This window comes from Heteronotia binoei, chromosome 5, assembly GCF_032191835.1.
Source record: "Heteronotia binoei isolate CCM8104 ecotype False Entrance Well chromosome 5, APGP_CSIRO_Hbin_v1, whole genome shotgun sequence".
In the NCBI taxonomy this organism is placed as follows: Eukaryota; Metazoa; Chordata; class Lepidosauria; order Squamata; family Gekkonidae; genus Heteronotia; species Heteronotia binoei.
In genome coordinates, this window is record NC_083227.1 from 37,308,435 (window position 1) to 37,318,332 (window position 9,898).

A 9,898-nucleotide genomic window follows, 5' to 3' on the forward strand; every position below is an offset into this window, starting at 1 on the left:
TTCTTCCTGATCAATGCTGAGTTTCCCAAGGAGATGGCAACAGCAAGCCTTTCGTCTGCCTGAAACAGCTCCTGTGCTGAAAACAGATCAGGTATCCACGCTGAAAGACTGCAGCAAGGTGGCCGTACCAAGGCTGCTGGGTCACTGAGTCAGCCTTGAGAAAATAAAGCTCAGTAGGCCTGAAACATAACTGTTGACCCAGAAGACTTCAGCACCTCTCCACTACTTCAAAGGCTGAGGAGGTGAAAACAAGTAACAACCCCAACTGAAAGACATGACATAGCCTTATCTGCGGTTAAACTTTAACAGGCTAGAGAGGGGTGTCAGAAAGGGGTCAATCAAAACGATTACCCTCCCAAGACAACAGTACACACCACTAGGGTTTTACTTAATCCTGGAAAAAGGGCCGCTCTCTTGTACTGCTGTTCAGCGTGAGGAAATGAAAGGTCTCATCTGAAATAAGGGGTGATTGATAAATTAGAAACCATACTCCCCCCACCCCCCTCGACGGAAGGGCAGGATTCCGATTAAGTTGCACCATTTCCCCCTCGGGACTGGGCAGAATACCCGTTAGTCCCGCCCCACAAGAGAAGCCCTGCCGAAGACCGTCTGCAAGAAGAAACAAGGAGGGAAGGGGTGCCTGCCTTTCTCACCTGAAAACCAGCCATGTTTTGAGAAGCAGGGAAGATGCTCCAAGAACACTGATTTCCAGTGCATTCCTAAAGCTACTTTCCTGGAAGTAAGCAAGCCCCACTGAAAAGGCCCGAGGTGGTTTCTGATCAGACTTGCTTCGAATTGCTCCGCGGGAGCTGGATTCAGTTTGCTTTCCCCTTCCCCCTTTCTGAGAACACCCTGGGACTCTCCAGGAGCACAACCCTGTGCGGAGTTACTCCAGAGCAGTCCCATTGAGCTCGCTGCATAGGGCACCTCTGGCAGCAGCCCGGCTGAGCTCCAGGCCACGGGGGTACGGGTGCTTCTCTGTATGTGAGGGGCAGGGAGCATTTTTCTGGTTCTGCAGCTCCGAAAGGGTTAAAATCGCCGAGCTGTGTGCTAGAGAGGCCGAGAGGAGCGGGGAAGGGTTTGCTTTCTAAATGGGGAAATAGGGCAGGCTTCGGGGGTGCTGCAGTGGAGTGGAGCGGAGCATCGGGTAGCAACTCAATTCAGCCTTGCTATCGTGTGGCTTGGGATAGGGTTAAATAGTTTTAAGACGAAATTTTATGATGTAGATATTTTCATGTGTTAGCCCTCGTGGTGCTCCGGGCTGGGGTTGAATGGCGGCATCTGGATCTTGTAAATCGAAATCGGTTCTCAGTCCGAAAGGTCAGAGGGAGGCCTAGAAAGAAGTGCCGAGTAGGATAGGATCACAGAGGAGGAATCCTTCATACCTAGAGGCTCTCTCTACCCGAACACCCACGCCTTTTGGCCTGTGCTCGCCTCATCTGCAGTTTCCTCTGGTGGGGAGTATTTGTTATTTTATTTATTTGCATTAATTATAGTCCGCCATTTAGGTGAGGCTCAGTACATTCAGTGTAAAATATGCAACAGCATTTATGTTTTAGAATCGACCTGAAATCTGGGGAAAAGGGTTAGAACAAAGCAAAAATATTAATATGACCCATGATATGCTGCCGAATTATACAGTAAGATCCAATTTACAATAAACTAAACAGTAATTTAGACCACATGCCCATATGATTTATCCAAGTAACTCCGTGAAGCCTTTTGTAGTGTTACTGTTTACTTAGAAAAGCCCTCTAGAATGATTCAATTTCGTTTAGTTTGAGGAAAGACAGGCCAGTGGGTGCCTTCCTGACCCCCCCCAGACAGACCTTTGGTGAGGTCATAACAAAGAAGGCACAGGTCCAGGCCAGCCAGTGGAGGGACTGCAGAAGGGCAGTAATGTCCATCTTGCGCTGAATAATAGCTGAGCCCTGGCCTTCTGCATCAGCTGGAGTTTTTGAATTGGTTTGGTGGAGAGACTAAAGTACCATGCATTGATCTGATCTAATCCCGATGCCACCTTGGCATGGATCGTGGTGACCAGATCAACTATGTCAAGGGAAGGGGCTTTTGCAACTGCAGTAATTTGTTTCTCCAGCAATAATGTTGAGTCCAATATAACACCAAGGCGAGCGTTAGCTGAACCCCATTGAAAGAGAGGAACATAATGTCCTTCATGACCTCTGCTTTTTCAAGTAGTCCTACTTCTGTCTTTCCACAGATCAGTTTCAATTTGTTCACTGTTAGCCATTTAACCACTGCAGCTGGGAAGCAGTTGAGGACCTTTGCTGCATCACTACCTCCACCTGCTCCTGATCCCCTCAGTAGCCCTTGTGCCCTGACCTGAAGAGGCTTCTCTGCTATTCCTTCTGCTGGCTGCTTGGGCAGAACTGTTCCCCAGCCCTTCCAGCCTGTTCAGGAATTCCCTGCAATGATTAAGCCCTTCCCAGTTGCTTTGTCCTGGGTGTCACTTTATCTTGAGATGCACCTATTACACAGATTGATCCCCAGAAATCAGAGGCAAAGCTTATATGTTAAAATCTTATATGTATCCCGCAACCTGGTGGGAAGGGCGGGATACAAATTACAAATAAAATAAATAAATAAAATTAAGTTTCTAGTTCAGAAAGTGGGTAAAAGAGGTATCATATGCCTAAGCAACAGTAGACATCAGTCAGACTACCAGGTTATTAATCAATTATATGTTTTCCTGCCAAAAGGTCTATGTTGGAAGTTGTAGCAAAGTTCCGTATTTCTATAAAGGTATTGTGTAAACTCAAATCAGAGTCCTTGAGCCTTCTTCTGGACCCATGCAGGCAAAATAAATTCTGTTTTTTTCTGTAAAGGAATCTCTGATTTGGGGTGCAGTTGTTTTCAGATTTAACCTTTTGGGTGACCCAGCGTACCCAAGAAAATCCAAGACACATAACATCCAAAGCAGATTTTTCAAAAGCCAAATAAAGATGTTTGTTTTTCCTGAAGGACTAAACAAGCACATCTGAAAAAACTTGACACTTAATATAACACATTAATTCTGATCCACATACTTCAACACAGACACTTCTTCTGATCCATTTTCGTGTCTCTTGACCAGGATCAGCGATATAACTCCATTCTCTTTTGGTTTCTTTCTGCCCTTTTTCATAATATCTTTCCATCTCCCTCTTCATAGGCAAGTGAATAAGAGTGTCTTTCCACAGGCAAGGGCAACCCAAGAGAAAAGGGAAGGAGATGGAAGAGGAAAACCCAAAAGGTCCTGGAACTGGCAAGAAATTGAGGAAAGGTCCCTTTCCCATCCAAGCAGGGAATGATGTTGAATTTGAGGAAAGAGCTGTGCCAGAAATCTTGGTTCAGGATATGATGACTAAAGATATACACAGCCAATGCTTCCGGCAGTTCTGTTACCAGGAGGTTGATGGACCCCGAGAGTTTTGCAGCCAGCTCCATGGACTGTGCAATCACTGGCTGAAACCGGAGAGGAACACCAAGAAGCAGATGCTGGACCTGGTGATCCTAGAGCAGTTCCTGGCTGCCTTGCCGAAGGAAATGCAGCGCTGGGTCAGAGGCTGTGAGCCAGAGACCAGTTCCCAGGCAGTGGCCCTGGCTGAAGGTTTCCTCCTGAGTCAGGCAGAGGAGAAGAGGGAGGCAGAGCAGGTGAGGGTTGGGATCCATCCCCTCAGCTTGTTCCATTCCTTCTCTCGCCTGCGTCCCTTGCTGTTGTTTCAGATGTGGGGATAACTGGTGAAGATGGAAGCATTCAAACATTGACCTTATCCTAAAGCTTCCTGTTGGATATTTCTCTGAGTGCATGTTAACTGTCATCAAGTGGCTTCCGATTTATGGTGACCTATGTATTAATGTCCTCCCAAATGTCTTATTGTTAAGACCCTTGCTCAGGTTTTACAAATTGATGACCATGGCTTCCTTGATTTGATTTCCTTCTTTTTCTGTCGCCTTCAACTTTTCCTAGTATTACTGTCTTTTCTAGTGAAATTTGTTTTCTCATAATATCACCGATGTACAATAGTGTCATTTTAGTCATTTTAGCTTCTGGGGAGAGATCAGGTTTGATTTGATCTAGAATCCACTTTGTTGTTTTGGCTGTCCTTGATATCTATAAAAACTCTCCTCCAACCCCACATTTCAAAAAAATCAACTTTCTCCATGCCAGCTTTCTTCATTGTCCAACTCTCACACCCACACATAGTAATGGGCAATACCATGGCATGAATTATCTTGATCTTGGTCACCAGTGACACATTGTAGCTCCTTCTTAGCTATACTTCCCAGCCTCGATCTCCTTCTGGTTTCTTGTCTGCAGTCTCCCTTTTGTTTGACAATGGTGTAAGGAAGAGATCTGCTTAGAGTCAGCTGATAAGTTAATGCAAATTACTGACCTAAGTTTTTTGGTTTGCCAGAGCTGCTGAGTCATCCTAATTAACAGCTGGGGTGGAGGAAGCAAAGGGAGCCAGTGGGTCAACTTTTTTCTCTGTTTCTATGATAAAGCCAAGCAGAAGGAAGAGTTGACCCACTGGTTCCCTTTGCCTCCTCCAATTGTTACTGATTCTTTTGCCAATTTTCATTCCGCCTTCATCTAAATCTAATCCAGTTTCCTTATAATATGTTCTGCATATAGATCAGAAAGACCTAGAGATAAAATGTCATAGTCTGACACCTTTGTTATTTGGAAACAATTCTGTTTCTCCATATTCTGTCCTAACAGTGGCTCTTGTCCAGAGTACAGGTTGTGCTTCAAAGCAATCCGTTGTTGTGGCACACCTGTTTCTTTTTAAACCAGACATAGATTTCCATGACCCACACAGTCAAGCTTTGCTTTAATCTGTGAAACACAAGCTGATTTTCCTGTGAAATTCTCTTGCATGCTCCATGACCCACCTAAATTTGCAATATGATCAAGTACCTTGTTCTTTTTGGAATCCAGCTGTGATGGTGGATGGAGGGATGAAGAGACTGGGAGTGGGTCAGGATCCATGTCCTCGACTGATTCCGTTCCTTCTCTTACCTGTGTCCCTTGGCGTTCTTTCAGATGTGGGGACGATCTCTGAAGATGGAAGCAAAATCCTTTGAGGGAGAAGGCGCTCCAACAGAGGAAAGAAAGAGGGCACCATTGCAGGAGCATGCCCAAGATTCCCTGTCAAGTGGTAAGGGTGCCTCCTGCTCAGAATGGATGAGGGTACTTAGTCAAATTGTTGGGCAGAAGATTCAGGACAGGATAAAAGGGGAATACTTTTGCAGTCTACACAGAATTGAGTTCTGGGACATAATGCCATAGCAGGTATTGAAGCCCTTTCAGTTTAAGGGGGAGTAGATAGAATCATGGAAGGAAATTCCATTCTTATTCACATTAATTAAAATATGCATATCTCACCATCCTTCCATTAGAGGGTCTCAGGATGGCTCAAAAAAAGAAATGAAGAAAAATCTGGTTACATCTGTTAGCCATGGTGAATAAAGGGACTGTCCACATTCCCCAGACCTGGATGGGTGAGGCTAGTCCATTCTTCAGATCTCAACCTGGATTAGTTCCTGCATGGGAGACCACCAAAGCAGTCCAGGGTTCATATGTAGAGGCAGAGAATGGCATTACCATATCTGAATCTCTCTTCTCAAATAACTAGGTTCACTATAAGTTAGCTGTGACTAATGCACACTTGAAAACTCCTTGGCTAGGGGTCAAAAATTTCGGTTCTGTGCCCTGGTTTAGAGGCTTTCCATAAGCATCTGGCAAGCCACAGTGTGAAAGAGAATACTGAACTAGGGATGCTGGGGTCAGCCCAGTTAGTTCCTGCATGGGAGACCACCAAAGAAGTCCAGGGTTGCTATGCAGAGGCAGACAATGGCATACCACCTCTGAATGTCTCTTGCCTGGCATTCCCAAGGCCTTCGAGGGTGGAGCATGGGGTAGACGTGATGTCATGTCAGTGTCTCGTCTGGCCTAATACCTGGATGTGAAGTCAGAGCATCAGGAGATGCAGTGGAAAGGCAGCGAGCACTCTAATATTTCCAAAGCTTGGCTGACGCTTCAAAATCACATCTGGGTTTTGGGCTGGATGTGACAGCAGTATGCCATGCAACATGATTTCCAGTCCCTGCTATTTCTCCTGCCAGTCCAGACTCCAGGACAGGTGGGAGGGCCCAGCAGGCAGGAGAATGGCATGCCTGGGCCTTTGGTCTCATCCAGCAAGGATGCTGCAGCCTTTGGGGCTCCAGGGTTCCCAGGGGACATTTGAAATATTACAGAAGCATTGGCAGCCTCTATAACACCCTGAGTCTCATGGGTACCTAGTGCGTTTCTTCCACCTCTCTCACACCTCCTAAAAGTTATTACACATTTCCTTTAGTGTTAAAAAAAGAAGCACTGGGAACACTGATGTGTGAAGGAGAATTCAAAGAAGCAACCACAGTAGGAACTTGAAGTTAATACTTAACCTTCCCAGTTTTTCTCCCTTGCAGGCAGTAAAGAGATGTTGCCAGTCCTTCATCTTTGCAGAGGAGTGGAAACGGCTGCTTCATGTCTGGCCCAGGTAGGAGAGAAGAATGGGGGGTAGTGAGCTTCCCCCTCCTTTCTCAAGGAGATTATTGGAGAGAGAGGTTCTGAACCCCACCCTCTTTACACAGACTAAACTCTACATCATGCTCCCTTCCAGAATGCCCCCGTCCAGTGTGCAGAATCAGAGTTGGAAGGGACCTCCAGGGTCATCTCCAGAGAGCCTGGTGTAGTGGTTAAGTGTGTGGACTCTTATCTGAGAGAACCGGGTTTGATTCCTCACTCCTCCACTTGCAGCTGCTGGAATGGCCTTGGGTCAGCCATAGCTCTGGCAGAGGTTGTCCTTGAAAGGGCAGCTGCTGTAAGAGCCCTCTCAGCCCCCCCCACCTCACAGGGTGTCTGTTGTGGGAGAGGGAGATAAAGGAGATTGTGAGCTGCTCTGAGACACTGAGCAGAGGGCGGAATATAAATCCAGTATTGTCGTCTTCTAGTCCAGCCCCCTAAACAATGTAGGAAATTCACAAATCTCCCCCAACACACATACATCCTCAGTGTCCCCTGTTCCATGCCCAGAAGATGGCAAAAACTTGCCAAAGTGCCCTGGAGAAAAAGTGCTTACTGACCCCAAAGTGGCAATCATCATTTTCCTGGGCGTTTAAGAAAAGCCCACAGGGACTAAGGACTGATGCAACCCTTTCTGCCCTCCTTTTCATGATCTGCCTGATTCACAGAATCAACATTGCTGTCAGATGGCCATTGAGCCTTCAAAGAAGGAGAGCCCACCACCTCCTGAGGAAGCATGTTTCACTGAGGAACCGCTCTATCCATCCCTCTGCCTGGTATGATCTCTGACAAGGGAATCTGCTTTTTCTTTCAGTCACCATTTTCCTTTGAGGAGGTGGCTGTGTATTTCACTGAGACTGAGTGGGCCCTGCTGGATCCAGGCCAGAAAGCTCTCTACAGGGATGTCATGCTGGAGAACAATAGGACTGTGGCCTCTCTGGGTAAGGATCTTTCCTAGCCAAAGGTGCAAATTCAGGTCATTGCGGTGATGCACGAATCAGACTGTTGAAAAGCAACATGTGGTTGAGGACTACTCAGCTACTTCCCCCCTTCTGGGGACCTCAAAGCAGTGAGGTGGCAGAGGAAACCGTGGGCCAGCATGGCCAGTGGTGTGGCCATCATCCAAGCCAGAGAGGGTGTCCTGGCTTGAGGCCTAGGTGGGACTGAGAGGCCGTCAGGAAGACTCTGGAAGACACCCACTCCCAATCTCTCAGTTGCCAACCTTTACAACATGCTGCAAGGAACTTGGCAATTCCCAAGGTTCTGGCAGGGTAGGGTCCCAAGGGTCACGAGGATTTGGACTCATTTGGAGCTCTTGCCCTGTTAACTAATAACACCTGCCATGCAGCTTGCATTGCCTGGAGGGGACCATTGGAGATTGCTTTCCAAGTTTTTTTTTTCTTCTTTTCCTGATCTCCAGTACAGCAATGTTAACTAGGTTTTTAGACCTTGATTAGGCTGGGAGTATTAGAAAAGGAAGGTTTCTTGTAAAGGAAAACACCCAACAGTTTTCCTTGACTGGAAGCACACTTAAGATGAATGATGGCTGTTTCTCCAGGTGCTTGCATGCCGCTTCAGGCCAGCCCAGCCATCTGAGGATATTCAAGACAGTAAGATTCATAAGTTTAAAGAAAGGTTTTAGCCAGAAGATAGTGAATTTTTTGTTTGTTTGTGTTGTGATCCTAGGCCTCGGGAGGCCTACAGGCTCCTGGGAAGCCTGTAGCAGCATAGTTACAGGGCCCTCATTTCCCAGGACCTCTTCTGTCCCTCTGGGTGGGCAGCAGTTTTGGAGGGAAAACTTGCCCAGAGGGGTGGGACTGGAAGGGAAGAGAATAAAAGGCCCAGCTTCATACAGGAAAATGTTCTCTCTGGAAAAGCTGAGCTGGCGACAGGCTACAGCAGGAGGGTGTCCTCACCTAAGGGTGGTGAGTCTTTGGCATTAGAGGAAGGGAACGTTTAGTTACTCACTTCAGAGCTGCTATTTTCTTTGCATCGCCATTACTGTTTCTACCTTTCACAGTTGTTTTAACAATTAAAACCACTTGGTTGTTTTGAGCACTTAGAATAAACTTATAGTTATACTGCCTGGGTCCTCACATCTCTTTAGCCATGGATAGAAGGTGTTTGTTGAGCAGGGAGACATGCGTTGGGTGGGTGCTCTGGGTCCTCCCAGACAGACCCATACCAAAGTGGCAGCAGTCAGTAGAGGCACTCCCTGGTCCCCTACTGGGTGACAGTGTGTTTAATTTTTTGTGATTTAGAGGCTATGTTTCCTTTCTGTGATGACTGCTAAATCAATAGATCTGCTGTGCATATAAGCCATGTCAGGAATTATTTGAACTGAGCGCGAGTATGTCCCAAAAGGGAATGCTAAAGACCTCAGGGTGCTCATTCATATACATGCCCTTCCCTGAGATGGGATTATGGAGATCACCCCTGACTGTGATCTGTAAAGGATCCATCCCCTTTGCAGTGGTCAAGATTTTGGGCTTTGATATTGACCATGTTTCTGTCCTTCCAGAAGAATTTTTTCTCTTCCATGGATTTCTTTCCTTCACCATACAGGAATGTTTTTTGTCTCCCACTCCACCCCCCCACCCCCCACCCCCCAAGAAAGCAGCCAGGAATATAAGAGACTATGGGGGAGAACAGCCTTCTGTTTAAAGAACGGCTGGAGAATTTCTCAGGAAGACCTCACCTAATTGAAGGCATGCCTGGAGTCCTGCAGAAAAAAGGAGAATGAAAATAATTAATTACTAAATTATTTGAGAGACTGTACAGAGGGAAAAGACCCTCAATGAAATCCTACAAGTCTCTGAGGAATACAGAAAATGCAGGTCATTCCATACTAAAAATGGCATCACTCATAATTATACGAAGCAGATTGATTAGTTATGCAGATTAGCTCTCCAGATAAAGGTAAAGTTAATCCCCTGTGCAAGCAGCAGTCGCTTCCGACTCTGGGATGACATTGCTTTCGCAACGTTTTCATGGCAGACTTTTTACGGGGTGGTTTGCCATTGCCTTCCCCAGTCATCTACACTTCCTCCCAGCAAGCTGGGTACTCATTTTACTGACTTCGGAAGAATGGAAGGCTGAGTCAACCTTGAGCTGGCTACCTGAACCCAGCTTCTGCTGAGATCAAACTCAGGTTGTGAGCAGAGCTTAGGACTGCAGTACTGCAGCTTTACCACTCTGCGCCACTGGGCTCTTTTAGCTCTCCAAATACAATTGGTTAATTCAATATGAGTCCATATTCTTGTAGATGTCCCCTTCTGCTGACCAGTCTCTTCTGGCTTTGGCTCCAGAGGGCACATTCCTTTGTCC

The 9,898-nt window shown here is 46.5% G+C and overlaps 1 protein-coding gene across 1 annotated transcript in view; it reads left to right on the forward strand.

The window, feature by feature from the left end:
* LOC132572288 (zinc finger protein 135-like) overlaps positions 1 to 7,497 on the forward strand; it is a 49,027-nt gene extending 41,530 nt beyond the window's left edge. The window contains exon 2 of the transcript XR_009555423.1: positions 7,386 to 7,497. The gene's annotated coding sequence lies outside the window, so the exon portion shown is untranslated. The remainder of the gene's footprint in view (positions 1 to 7,385) is intronic.
* Positions 7,498 to 9,898: the final 2,401 nt, after the last annotated feature.